The 13,635-nt window shown below is 42.8% G+C and overlaps 1 protein-coding gene across 1 annotated transcript in view; it reads right to left on the reverse strand.

The window, feature by feature from the left end:
• Positions 1–13,635, reverse strand: part of HNRNPLL (heterogeneous nuclear ribonucleoprotein L like) — a 125,281-nt gene that overhangs the window by 94,581 nt on the left and 17,065 nt on the right. The window lies entirely within an intron of this gene.

Below are 13,635 nucleotides of genomic sequence, written 5' to 3' on the forward strand. Positions count from 1 at the left end.
TGCTGAATTATTGAAGGGAGGAGGTGGTACTTAGATGTCTTGGAGGACTCTGGGTAGATAGTTGGTCACAGAGGTTCATACACTCCCATGGAAACCCCACAAACCTGCAAGGGATTCCCAGAAACCCCACTCCCATACAGCAGCTCTTCGTGACACACCAATGTGCTGCGGTACACTGGTTGAAAAATGCTGTCCTAGAAGCAAACAGTGGATTTTCCCAAGCCCAGCTTAATAATGACTTATGGACTTTTCTTTCAGGAAATTATCCAAACTTTTCTTAAACACTTAAGCTTTTACCACATTCTCTGGTAACAAATATCAGATTTTAATTACACATTCAGTGAAGAAATACTTTCTCTGGTTTGTTAAATTTACAGTATTACTTAGTAGCTTCATAGTGTGCTTCTTAGTCCTAGCATTTTTGGAAAGAGTAGACAAGTGATTCACAACTGCACGTTCCACTCCACTCAATATTTTATAGACCTCCATCATCTTCCCTCAGCAGTCCAGATATACAATAATCAACTGACTCACCTTTAATCCACATTTATTCACCCCTTCAAAGAAATGTAGTAGATTGGTGAAATAAGATTTCCCTTGACTAAATCCATGTTTGCTTTGTCTCATTAATCCGCGTGTGTGCCTATATATCTCTAATATAATAAAAGGCACCTTCAACGTTCTGAAGCTGACTCCGTGGCTTCAAGGGAAGGGTTCGTTAAGATCGTTAGGTACGCCGCTCTGTCACCATCTCTGTCGGCCCCGCCCTCGCGCCTCTGATAGGTCCGCCGTCCTCAACGTCATCACGTTTTGACGTTGAGGGCGGCGGACCTATCAGAGGCACAAGGGCGGGGCCGACAGAGATGGTGACAGAGCGACGAACATGAAGAAAAAAAAAATACCCTTCACTTCACCCGCGGAGTCAGCATCACTACGTTGCAGGTGGGTGGCTGGAGGGGAGGGAAAGAGAGGGGGCAACTACCCTGGAACAGGGAGGGAGGGAGGGGGGGCAACGACTCTGGAACTAACTTGGAGGGGGGCCAGATGGACACAGAAACTGGGATGGAGGGAGGGGGACACGACCCTGGAACAGGGTGGGTGGGAGGGGGGGCGGACCCTGGAACTTGGAGGGGGGCGGACCCTGAAACTTGGCGGGGGGCGGACCCTGGACCTTGGAGGGGGGCCTGGCGGACCCAGAAACTGGGATGGGGGGGGGACCATGAAACTGGAGGAGAGGGAACAACCCTGGAACTGGGTGGGAGGGAGAGCAGACACTGGACCTTGCAGGGGGGGGGGCGGACCCTGAAACTGGGAGGGAGGGGGCCCCTGGCACACACTCTCATTCTCGCACACACACTCTCGACCACAGTCTCACTCTCGCTCTGTCACACACACATTCACTCTTTCTGTATCACACACACACTCTGTAAAACACACACACTCCGGGGAAAACCTTGCTAGCGCCCGTTTCATTTCTGTCAGAAACGGGCCTTTTTTCCTAGTGTGTGTGTGTGTGTATATATATATATATATATATATATATATATATATATATATCTACACACACACACACACACACACACACACATATATACACACACACACACACACATATATACACACACACACACATATATATATATATATATATATATATATATACACACACATATACACCCACTCTATAATTTTGTTAACAGTATCTACTATTTTGCCCAGCACTGATGTCAGGCTCTCCAGCCTATACATTTCTGGATCATCTCTGGAACCCTTTTAAAAATTGGTGTTACAATGGCCACCCTCCAATCTTCCGGTACAGCATATACTTCTACTAAAACTGTAATTTTTAAATTTAGCTAAGTTATTACCTTGCATTACCTACAATTTGTGAAAAGGCAGCCTATCATGTTAGAAGCAGACAAAAACAGGATATGTACTTTCATCAGAGAGCATTACCAAACAACGTTACTTAGCATTTTAATATTACTCTATGATAAGAATCGTACAAAGAACAGCAAAATATTAAATGTTTTATTTGTACGGTTCTACTTGTCGTACATAACATAATATATAGGCTCCCAAGGGGTATGTAAGACATCAGTAAGGGAGTATGCTTTGCCCGGCAGACAAAAACCAGTCAATGCAAGTGCCAGTTTTCTGCCACTGCTCAGCAAGTTAAATAGTAAAATCACTCAGACCAGACAGTAAACAACCCAGGGTACTGAAAAACTCCCCAACGTCATATCCTTTAGTTTCTACGCCCCAAAGGTGACCGATACAACTCTGTCTTCCTTAACTATTCACAATGTAACCATAATCGTAACTGTATTTCCATTATTTATTATTTACAATGTATTGTAAGCCACACTGAGCCCGCAAATAGGTGGGAAAATGTGGGATATAAATGCAATTAAATAAATAAACATGATACTGCTGATTTGATATTAGAAATTTGTAACCTGTCATTAAAATTGTCCATAGAACTTGAAGAAGATTAGAGGGTGGCTAATGTTACGCCAATTTTTAAAATGAAGTTACTCACCTGTATAAGGTGCTCTCCAAGAACCGCAGGCCAAGTATTCTCAGATTTGGGTGACGTCATCCAACGGAGCCTGGTGCGGATGCTACCTAGCGTATACAGACAGTAGAAAATTCTAGCAGCTACCCATCGCGCATGTCTGGGTGCCTTCCCGCCCAATGACCGAGTGCAGGTTCCTCAGTAGAATAACTGGAGGTGGGAGGGTTTACGAGAATACTTGGCCTGTTGTCCTTGGAGAACACCTGCTACAGGCGAGTAATTTCACTTTCTCAGAGGACAAGCAGGCCATTTGTATTCTTACATCTGGGAATTCCTAGCTACTAGGCTCACTGAAAACAACAATGTTGGGGGGGGGGAGGGGGAGAGACAACATTGAAGCCTTGAATTCAATCAAACCTTAAACTATATACAATCTAGTTGTGGAGGTGCAGCCTGGAACAGAACAAAACTGCGTCTAGGAGGGTGGTGTTGGATTCTAGGCCAAACTGGTTGTCACATCTACGGTCTGCAGTACGCATTTGCCAGGATGGGCATGCGGCTTTGGGGAAAATGCTGGCATAATGGAACTCCGACGCTACTGTAGAAAAGGAACTTAGGGTGTGTGCGAAGAACTACTCTGTTGTGATGAAACTTCTTGTAAGGTGGATCAGCTATTAGGGCCTGAAGCTCACCGACTCTGTGAGCCGAAGTGACCGCGAACAAAAACACAACTTTCCAAGTCAAATATTTCAGATGACAGGAAACAAGTGGCTCAAAAGCTCTCATCAGCTGGGTTAGAACGATATTGAGATTCCATGACACAGTAGGTGGTTTGACCAGGGGCTTTGACATCAAACCTCTCATGAATCTAACAACTAGAGGCTGTACAGAGATGGGCTTACGCCCTACACAAAAATGGTAAAGCACTGAGATGTACCCTTACAGAATTGGTTTTTAAAACAGACTCAGACAGGTGCAGGAGGTATTCAAGTAGTTTCTGTGTAGGGCAAGAAAGTTCTGGAGTCTTGCTCTCTCACCAGATGGCAAACCTTCTCCATTTAAAAGAATAACACCTCTTAGTAGAATCTTTCCAAGAAGCAAGCAGGATTTTGGAGACACCTTCAGGCAGCTAAAAGGATTGAAACTCTACATTCTCAACATCCAGGCCTTTGACGGCCAGGGATTGCAAGTTGGGATGCAGAAGGGATCCCTTGTTCTGCATTATGAGGATCAGAAAACACTCCAATTGTCTTGGCTCTTTGGAGGACAACTGAAGGAGAGGGAACCAGATCTGTGTTGGCCAGAATGGAGCAAATCAGGATCATTATTCCCAGATCTTGCCTGATTTGGTGTTGTTAGGAACACTGCAGAGTTTGCTGTTAGAAGTACTTCTGGTGTTTGTGCTATTGGGAGCATTGCAGTCTTTGCTGTTTGTGTTTGGTGCTTTAGAAGCACGGTTGGGTCTGGTGCTTTGGAAGCATTTTTGGCTTATGTGTTAGCTTCCCTGCTTTTTCCTTGTGGCTTCCCTGTCTTCCCTTTTAGTGCTAGGAGCTCTTCTGGTTGTTTGGTGCATAGGAGCACCTTAGTTAGTTTAGAGTTGTAGAGCACTGCTTGTAGCTTGGTGCTTAGTAGCACCTGTGTTAGCTTTGTGTTTAGTTCCCTGCTCTGTTAGTTTAGGGCTTAGGAAGTCCCTTTGTTGAGCAGGGCTTAGGAGCTCCTGTTTAGTATAGGGCTTAGGAAGTCCTTTTGTCAGTTTACTGTTAGGAACACTCCTGCTGGTTTAGGGCTTGGGAGCACGTAGATCAGTTTAGGTTTAGGAGTACTTCTGTTTGCAGTCCTGGTCCCTGTGTCATCCGGTATCCAGTAAGTCCTGCCGGCCACTCGAACCCAAGGGCTCAACCCTTGGGGGGGTAGTGGCCAAGCGCAGGTGAAGCTGTACGGACCAGTCCAGTGTGTTCCGGTCCAGTGTGTGTTCCAGTCTGGTGCGCTCCAGTCCAGTGTGTTCCGGTCCAGTGTGTGTTCTAGTCTGGTGCGCTCCAGTCCAGTGTGTTCCGGTCCAGTGTGTGTTCTAGTCTGGTGCGCTCCAGTCCAGTGTGTGTTCCAGTCCTGTGTCCTCCAGTCCGGGGGATTCCAGTCCATGTGTTCCGGTTCGCTGGGCAGTGCCTGCAGTCCCTGCCGGTGTGCTTGCCCAGTGTTGGTTGGTGGGTTTTGCCTGCTGCTGTCACTCCTCGGCAGCAGCCCAAGGGCTCACGTTTGCTCCAGAGCCCGGCCCCGCGGGCTCTGAACCTGAGAACCTGACACACACACAGAGGACAACCAAAAATGATAAAGAGGATGGAACTCCTCTCATGAGGAAAGACCAAAGAGGTTAGGGATCTTCATCTAGGAGAAGAGACAGTTAAAGAGGATATGATAAAGGTCTACAAAATCTTGAGTGGAGTAGAACAGGTGAATGCAAATCAATTGTACTTTTCGAAAGAGTAGACAAACACTAAAGCAGTACTTCTTAACCCAATTCTCATTGCATACCCAACCTGTCATGTTTTCACAATATCTACAATGAATATGCAAAAGATTTGCATGTAATGCCTGTTATGCATATTCTTGTGAATATCCTGAGAAGCTGACTGCCTGGGTGTGTCCCAAGGACTGGGTTGAGAAGCACTGGACTAAAAGGACATGCCATGAAGTTACACAGTAAGACTTTTTTTTTTTTAAATAACTCTTAAGTCTAAGTGCTTTGAAAATACACCTCTATGCCATAATGCGTACTGCTAATTTTGAATATGCTGCTGTAATTTTTTTTTTAATCGCTTATGTCAAACTTATTCTTGCAGTTCACTGTATTGGGTGAATTTCTTCAAAAAAGTAGCAAATAAATCCCGATAACAAATGACCTAGTCCTTGAATTTAGTTCAGATGCTTTCCAAAAGAAATGGATCCTTATTTAAGACCCCAGGAATCTGTGAAATAGGGAATACTAAATAGGTGGATCATTGAAGCTTTTCCTTTGTAAGTATATATAGCATGCACTTTTCCAATTTTCATGGCTTTTTCAAGGCAATATCCCCCCCTCCCAATAAAATACTCTAGCAATTCTAAAATGTATTTTCACACGCATGTCAGTTTCTCTGTTCCATCCTGAATCTTAATAAGTGCCATAGAAGCTAGGCTGGCTGGCTACAATCCAAACCACTGCTTACGTAAACTTCTTTCCCCTACGGTATTTGAAAATGAAGGTTTATCTGCTCATGCAAGATATATTTCAAGCTTGACCAGTTGTGCTTGTGCAAGTATGAAATCTTAGCTACATTCTGTTAACCACAGAGGCTATTTCTGTTAACCCAATGCGCATGCCTAATTACAAGAAAAGCTACTATTTTAGAGTCTAACACAGTGGTTAAATGTACAGTCCTGTTCATATATCCATCATTTACTTGCCCATCTGGATGCAGCATTCTGAACAAGTGGATGTTTTCAAGTTTCATTTTTATTTGGATTATCTGCTTAGGGAAAACCATCAAAGTGGTGTACAACAAAATTCCATAGGTCAGAAAAGAATTCAAATATTCATAAAGGAAAGAAAGATATAGAAAGTATTGTCTAACTGCTGCGCTTCCAGAACCCCAGTGTCTGACCATACCCCATTACCAAACCAGAAACAAAAGTAAGATAAATGCTAATTGAAATAAATTTGTCTTAACGGCCTTTTTAAACAAAGAAGGTTCCATTCATAAAGCTACAGGAAAGTGATTCCAAAGTGTAGGTTCCACAGTATTACACACCGATTCATAAAAAACATCCAAGAAAACTTGACAAAAAGGAACTAACTTATTTTGCTCTGCAGAGCAAAGAACTCATATTGGAGATATTGTGACCGGTTGCAGCCAGATCAACATGGGGTTAACGTGTTCCCAGAACTCATCTCAGGAAAATGACAACACAGGACACTTTAGTTGCATAAAGTTAACAAACATATCTGTATTTTCTTGAGAAAGTTCCAAGATGGTTCCCAAATACCAACCCCAGTTTTAAATATCAATATATTGGCTGCAATTGAGGAATTGTACAGAAATGCCACTCGTCTTTCACTGTTACTGTTGTTGATCATCTGCAGGTATTCTGCCAATTTTGAGCTCACTCTTGTTGAGTGGGATGTAGCTGTGGTGGCTTCTTGTGCCTAGCATTGTTTTCACAGTTGCAAATTGATTTTCCAACGTTTTGCAAGCAGAACAAAAAAAAAGGAATTTTATATTCATTATGCTTTTGTTTGCCAGTTGAACAGATCACCAAGAGTCAAAATATGACTGGTGGCATGTAGATGGTTTCTTGTGGCAAGACGCTTCATGGTGCCACCGATGCCACCACACACACACTTTCCGTGGCTTGTTGCTGCTGACAAGTCAAATCTTCTTGGTGCATGCACAGATTAGTAAAGTTCTTGTAATTTTTATACTGAACTGCAGCACCATCACTGAAGTATTTAATGTTTGCAATATTAGGCAGCACCTCTTTCAGATGTTGAATGAAAGCCTTCTGAAATACACACACACACTTCATGCTGTATGCAAGCACTGATGATACAGATGGAAATGCATTCCAGGATTTCATTCAACATATGGTAAATGGAGTGTTGCTTGCCTGTTTTTCCCAGTAAAACTCCTGAATGGAATCCTGGACAACAAAATAAGTAGTTCTCAGAGAAGTCTAGCAAAATTAAGGCTGTATCCACTTTCAAATTTTCTTTACTGCTCTTGAGAAAGGCAGCTTGAACTGCAGTTGAGTACCGATGAACAGTGAGACTGTCGATCTGGTTGCAGAGTATGTGAATATTGTGCAATCTGTGTGGTCCCAATGCTTGAATGAGATTTCATCACCTTCTTCCAAGTCGAAGCACTATGGAGAGCTGCTTTGCCTGGACAGTTCTGGCACCAATGAATCATACAAACAGTTTTGTGATTCCATATCACATATGACTAAAGACATCAGCGATCTGTAGTCTACTTTGCTTCAATGATAGCTGACAACAGTAGCTTGACATGTTGATGAATCTGGCAAATACACACTGAATAAGCTCTTTTAGCACCAACAGTGATGCACCACGGTGGTTGCAATTCACAGAAATTTCAATCTTTACATTCTGTTCATCTTCTGTTTAAATATTTCGTATAGTCCATGAAGATTTGCTAGTAGCAGTCTTTTCTGCTTCACAATGCAACAATGATTTTGCAACTGAGAGAAAAACATGTGATTTATACTAAATTGAACCTACCGATTCCAAATATGAACTGCAAATTTGCCTGATACGTCTAGATTTTAAGTTATACATGCAAAGCCTATTCACTTATAATATTAATGCACTATATATTGGAAATATTCCAATGGATATGCCCGGACGTGCTCAGACAGGTCTACTGGCTGATGTCAGCAGTAAGTATATAAGGCAAGATGGATTGACGCAAATGTGTTAACGATCCGGACAATTTCTGCTACACGTGGCAAATACACTGATCAGCGCAAGAATCTGACAAAGCGAGTGCACCTTGCTTACAAGTATTACTTTGACTGTCAAATTGGAGATCAAGATAAAAGATGGGCACCTCACGTTTGTTGTACTGTGTGTTACTCTGGGTTAACGTGGTGGTTGAATAGTAAAAGGAAAGGAATGGCTTTTGAAGTGCCGATGGTTTTGGTGTGAGCAGAAAAATTACCAGACTTATTTTTGCATGACTAAAATCGCCGGATATTCAAAGAGATACAAGTCACAAATTGTGTATCCTGACTGTGAGTCTGCTCTTAAACCAGTACCACACGATGTAGAGAATCCAGTGCCTGCCCCTCCTGCAGCAGGAACGGCAATTGAAACTGACGCTTCTGACCCTGATGAAGAAGATGTTGATGTATTTCCTGATCCAGAACTGGAGGGTCAGCCGCACTTGCTGAGCCAATCAGATTTAGATGATCTGGTAAGAGATCTGTCATTATCTAAAGAAAAGTCAGAACTGCTAGCTTCTAGACTTCTGGAATGGAATTTGCTACAACGAAGCACCACAACTTCAAACTTTCATCATCGACACAACAAGTTAGCTCCATACTATGCAATGGAAAGCGATGTCTGTTTCTATACAGGTGTAAATGGTCTTATGATGGAGTTAGATGATACACATGTTCCCGATGAATGGAGGCTATTCATAGACTCTAGCAAAACAAGTTTGAAAGCTGTCTTGTTGCACAATGGTAACGAAAAACCATCTGTTCCATTGGCTCATGGGGTTGGAATGAAAGAGACCCATGCTTCTATGGAGTTAATTTTGAAAATGATCAAATACTCTGAACATAAATGGAATATTTGTGCTGGCCTGAAAGTGGTAGCACTGCTGCTTGGCCTACAGTTAGGGTACACGAAGCATATGTGTTTCTTGTGCCTATGGAACAGTTGAGATGACAAAAATCATTACAAAACGAGACGGTGGCCTCTCAGAGTCGAGCACACAGTTGGTCGGTACAATGTACAACGCAAATCACTGGTCGATCCACTTCACGTTTATCTTCCACCACTTCACATTAAACTTGGCTTAATAAAAAATTTTGTAATTGCACTTGATCGTGATGGAAATGGTTTCCAGTATTTGAAGGAGATGTTTAGCACACTGAAAACTGAGGCTAAAATAAAGGCCGGAATTTTTACTGGCCCCGAAATCAACAAAGTAATGCATGATGACACATTCAGAACAAAACTCAACCCTCTAGAACTTGCAGCTTCAGATGCATTTGTGCTAGTAGTACAGACCTTCCTTGGAAACAGACGAGCTGAAAACTATGCTGAACTAGTAGACAACATGCTTAAAGCATATGAACAACTTGGCTGCCGAATGTCATTGAAAATGCATTTCTTACATTCCCATCTTGACTTTTTCCCACCCAAACCCACCTCCCCGCTCCCCCCGTTTTCTATTTCTGTTGATGGCTCTCTCATTCTCCCTGTCTCCTCAGCTCGAAACCTTGGGGTCATCTTTGACTCTTCTCTCTCCTTCTCTGCTCATATCCAGCAGACCGCCAAGACCTGTCGTTTCTTTCTTTACAACATCCGTAAAATCCGCCCCTTTCTTTCCGAGCACTCTACCAAAACCCTCATCCACACCCTTGTCACCTCTCGTTTAGACTACTGCAATCTGCTTCTTGCTGGCCTCCCACTTAGTCACCTCTCCCCTCTCCCCTCTCCAGTCAGTTCAAAACTCTGCTGCCCGTCTCATCTTCCGCCAGGGTCGCTTTACTCATACTACCCCTCTCCTCAAGACCCTTCACTGGCTCCCTATCCGTTTTCGCATCCTGTTCAAACTTCTTCTACTAACCTATAAATGTACTACCTCTGCTGCTCCCCAGTATCTCTCCACACTCGTCCTTCCCTACACCCCTTCCCGTGCACTCCGCTCCATGGATAAATCCTTCTTATCTGTTCCCTTCTCCACTACTGCCAACTCCAGACTTCGTGCCTTCTGTCTCGCTGCACCCTACGCCTGGAATAAACTTCCTGAGCCCCTACGTCTTGCCCCATCCTTGGCCACCTTTAAATCTAGACTGAAAACCCACCTCTTTAACATTGCTTTTGACTCGTAACCACTTGTAACCACTCGCCTCCACCTACCCTCCTCTCTTCCTTCCCGTTCACATTAATTGATTTGATTACTTTATTTATTTTTTGTCTATTAGATTGTAAGCTCTTTGAGCAGGGACTGTCTTTCTTCTATGTTTGTACAGCGCTGCGTATGCCTTGTAGCGCTATAGAAATGCTAAATAGTAGTAGTAGTAGAGGTTCCATAAAGACATTTCTACAATGGAGAACAGATATCAAGGCCGCTGGAATCCCAACATGATGGGGGACTACTGCTGGTTTTTGCAATGGGAAAATATGACCGGTCACAAACGCAAAAGCAAATGCCTGAAGCACTTTTAACAGTACTGGGCCTTGCTGAAGTAAGACTTTTAAACTGGAATACGAGACTTTTTTTGAAATTTTGTTATTCCATTACATTTTCATATACTGTTTAATACGATATAATTTGTAGCCCGGGACACAGTCATACCGGGCTACAAATTATATCGTAGTGACAGGGTAGATAGGACTGGAGGAGAGGTAGCACTGTTTATTAATGAGAACCTTGACTCAGATAGGCTGCAAATATTGTAGGATACAAAACCCCTATTGAATCTTTGTGGATTGAAATTTCATGTGAAAAGGGGAAAATGGTGATAGGAGTCTACTACCATCTGCCTGGCCAGGACGAACAGACAGACGCAGCAATGTCAAAGGAAATTAGGGAAGCAAATAAAATGGGCAATGTAACAATAATGGGTGATTTCAATTATCCGGATATAAACTGGGTTAATGTAACATCGGTACATGCTAGGGAGATAAAATTTCTTGATGAAATCAAGGACAGCTTCATGGAACAGCTGGTTCAGGAGCAGAAGAGAGAAGGAAAAATACTAGACTTAGTTCTTAGTGGAATGCATGATCTGGTGCGGGGGGTAATGGTGGAGGGCCGCTTGTTAACAGTGATCATAATATGATCAGTTTTGATATTGGCATTGAAGTAAGTGAACTTAGGAAATCAAATACATTAGCGTTTAACTTTAGAAAAGATTACGATAAAATGAGAAAAACGGTGAAAAAAAAAAAAAACTGAAAGGAGCAGTTCACAGGGTAAAAAAACTTGCATCAGGCGTGGATGCTGTTCAAATACACCATCCTAGAGGTACAGGACAAATATATTCCACGTAATAGAAAAAGAGGAAAAAAGACCAAATGTCAGTCGGCGTGGCTAAACAGTAAGGTAAAGGAAGCCAGAGCCAAAAAAACAACCCTTCAGAAAATGAAGAGAACCAACTGAAAATAATAAGATAAAACATACGGAATGCCAAGCCAAATGCAAAGCGGAGATAAGGAGGGCAAAAAAGGACTCTGAAAAAAAGTTAGCGTTAGAAGCGAAAATACATAGTAAAATTTTTTTTAGATACATTAAAAGCAGGAAGCTGGCTAAAGAATCAGTTGGCACGTTGGACAAAATTGGTGTTAAAGGGTCTTCACCGAGGAGGATTTGGGAGGGACTCCAGTGACGGAAAGGGAATTTGAAGCAGGTGAGTCAGAGAAACTAAACAAATTCTCTGTAAACTTGGAGGATGTAATGGGTCAGTTCTGCAAACTGAAGAGTAGTAAATCACCAGGACCAGATGGTATTCATCCCAGAGTATTACTAGAACTGAAAAATGAACTTGTAGAGCTACTGTTAGTAATATGCAATCTATCCCTAAAATCATGTGTGGTACCGGAAGACTGGAGGGTAGCCAATGTTACGCCGATTTTTAAAAAAGGTTCCAGAGGAGACCTGGGAAATTATAGACCAGTGAGTCTGACGTCGGTACAAGGCAAAATGGTAGAGGCTATTATTAAGAATAAAATTACAGAGCACATACAAAAACATGGGCTGATGAGACAAAGTTAGCACGGATTTAGTGAAGAGAAGTCTTGCCTCACCAATCTACTGCATTTTTTTGAGGGGGTGAACAAACATGTGGACAATGGGGAGTCGGTGGATATTGTGCATTTGGATTTTCAGAAGGCGTTTGTCAAAGTGCTTCATGAAAGACTCCAGAGGAAACTGGGATCGGAGGTAGGGTATTACTATGGATTAAGAGCTGGTTGAAAGATAGGAAGCAGAGAGTAGGATTGAATGGTCAGTATTCTCAATGGAGAAGGGTAGTTAGTGGGGTCCCTCAGGGGTCTATATTGGGACCGCTGCTTTTTAACATATTTATAAATGACCTAGAGACGGGAGTAACTAGTGAGGTAATTAAATTCGCAGATGACACAAAGTTATTCAGGGTCGTCAAGTCGCAGGAGGAGTGTGAAAGATTACAGGAGGACCTCGCGAGACTGGGGGATTGGGCATCCAAGTGGCAGATTAAGTTCAATGTTGACAAGTGCAAAGTGATGCATGTGGGTAAGAGGAACCCGAATTACAGCTATGTCATGCAAGGTTCCGGGTTAGGAATCACAGACCTAGAAAGGGATCTAGGAGTCATTGTTGATAAGACGTTGAAAACTTCTGCTCTGTGTGCTGTGGCGGCTAAGAAAGCGCACAGAATGTTGAGTATTATTAGGAAAGGGATGGAAACAAACACAAGGATGTTATAATGCCGTTGTATCGCTCCATGGTGCGTCCACACCTCGAATATTATGTCCAATTCTGGTCGCCGCATCTCAAGAAAGATACAAAAGAATTGGAGAAGGTGCAGAGAAGGGCAACGAAAATGATAAAAGGGATGGAACGATTTTCCTATGAGGAAAGGCTAAGACGGCTCTTCAGCTTGGAGAAAAGACGGCTGAGGGGTGGAGGAGTGGCCTAGTGGTTATGGTGGTGGACTTTGGTCCTGGGGAACTGAGGAACTGAGTTCGATTCCCACTTCAGGCACAGGCAGCTCCTTGTGACTCTGGGCTACTCACTTAACCCTCCATTGCCCCATGTAAGCCGCATTGAGCCTGCCATGACTGGGAAAGCGCGGGGTACAAATGTAACAAAAAATAAAAAAATATGATAGAAGTCTACATAATGAGCGGAGTAGAGCGGACAGATGTGAAGCGTTTGTTTACACTGTCAAACAATAATAGAACCAGGGGAAACAAGATGAAGCTAGAATATGGTAGATTTAAAACAAATAGGAGAAAGATTTTCTTTACTCAGCGTGTAGCTGGACTCGAACTCATTGCCGGAGAATGTAGTGACAGCAGCTGGCCTTACGGAGTTTAAGGGGGGTTTGGACAGATTCCTAAAGGAAAAGTCCATTGAACATTATTAATTTTTTTTTTGTTTTGGGTTTTGCCGGGTTCTTGAAGCCTGGATTGGCCACTGTCGGAGACAGGATGCTGGGCTTGATGGACCCTTGGTCTTTCCCAGTATGACGGTGCTTATGTGTTTATGTAGATCAGGTAATTGTTGGAGTAAAACTTGTTCTGTAAAAAATTATTCAATGCTTTCCAAGTGCTTAATTCATTTGGGCAAACTTATGCATAACAAAATTCCCTGACGTGTTACAACAATTCTGACTTCGGATTTGGA

Source organism: Microcaecilia unicolor, chromosome 3 (assembly GCF_901765095.1).
Source record: "Microcaecilia unicolor chromosome 3, aMicUni1.1, whole genome shotgun sequence".
Classification (NCBI taxonomy): Eukaryota; Metazoa; Chordata; class Amphibia; order Gymnophiona; family Siphonopidae; genus Microcaecilia; species Microcaecilia unicolor.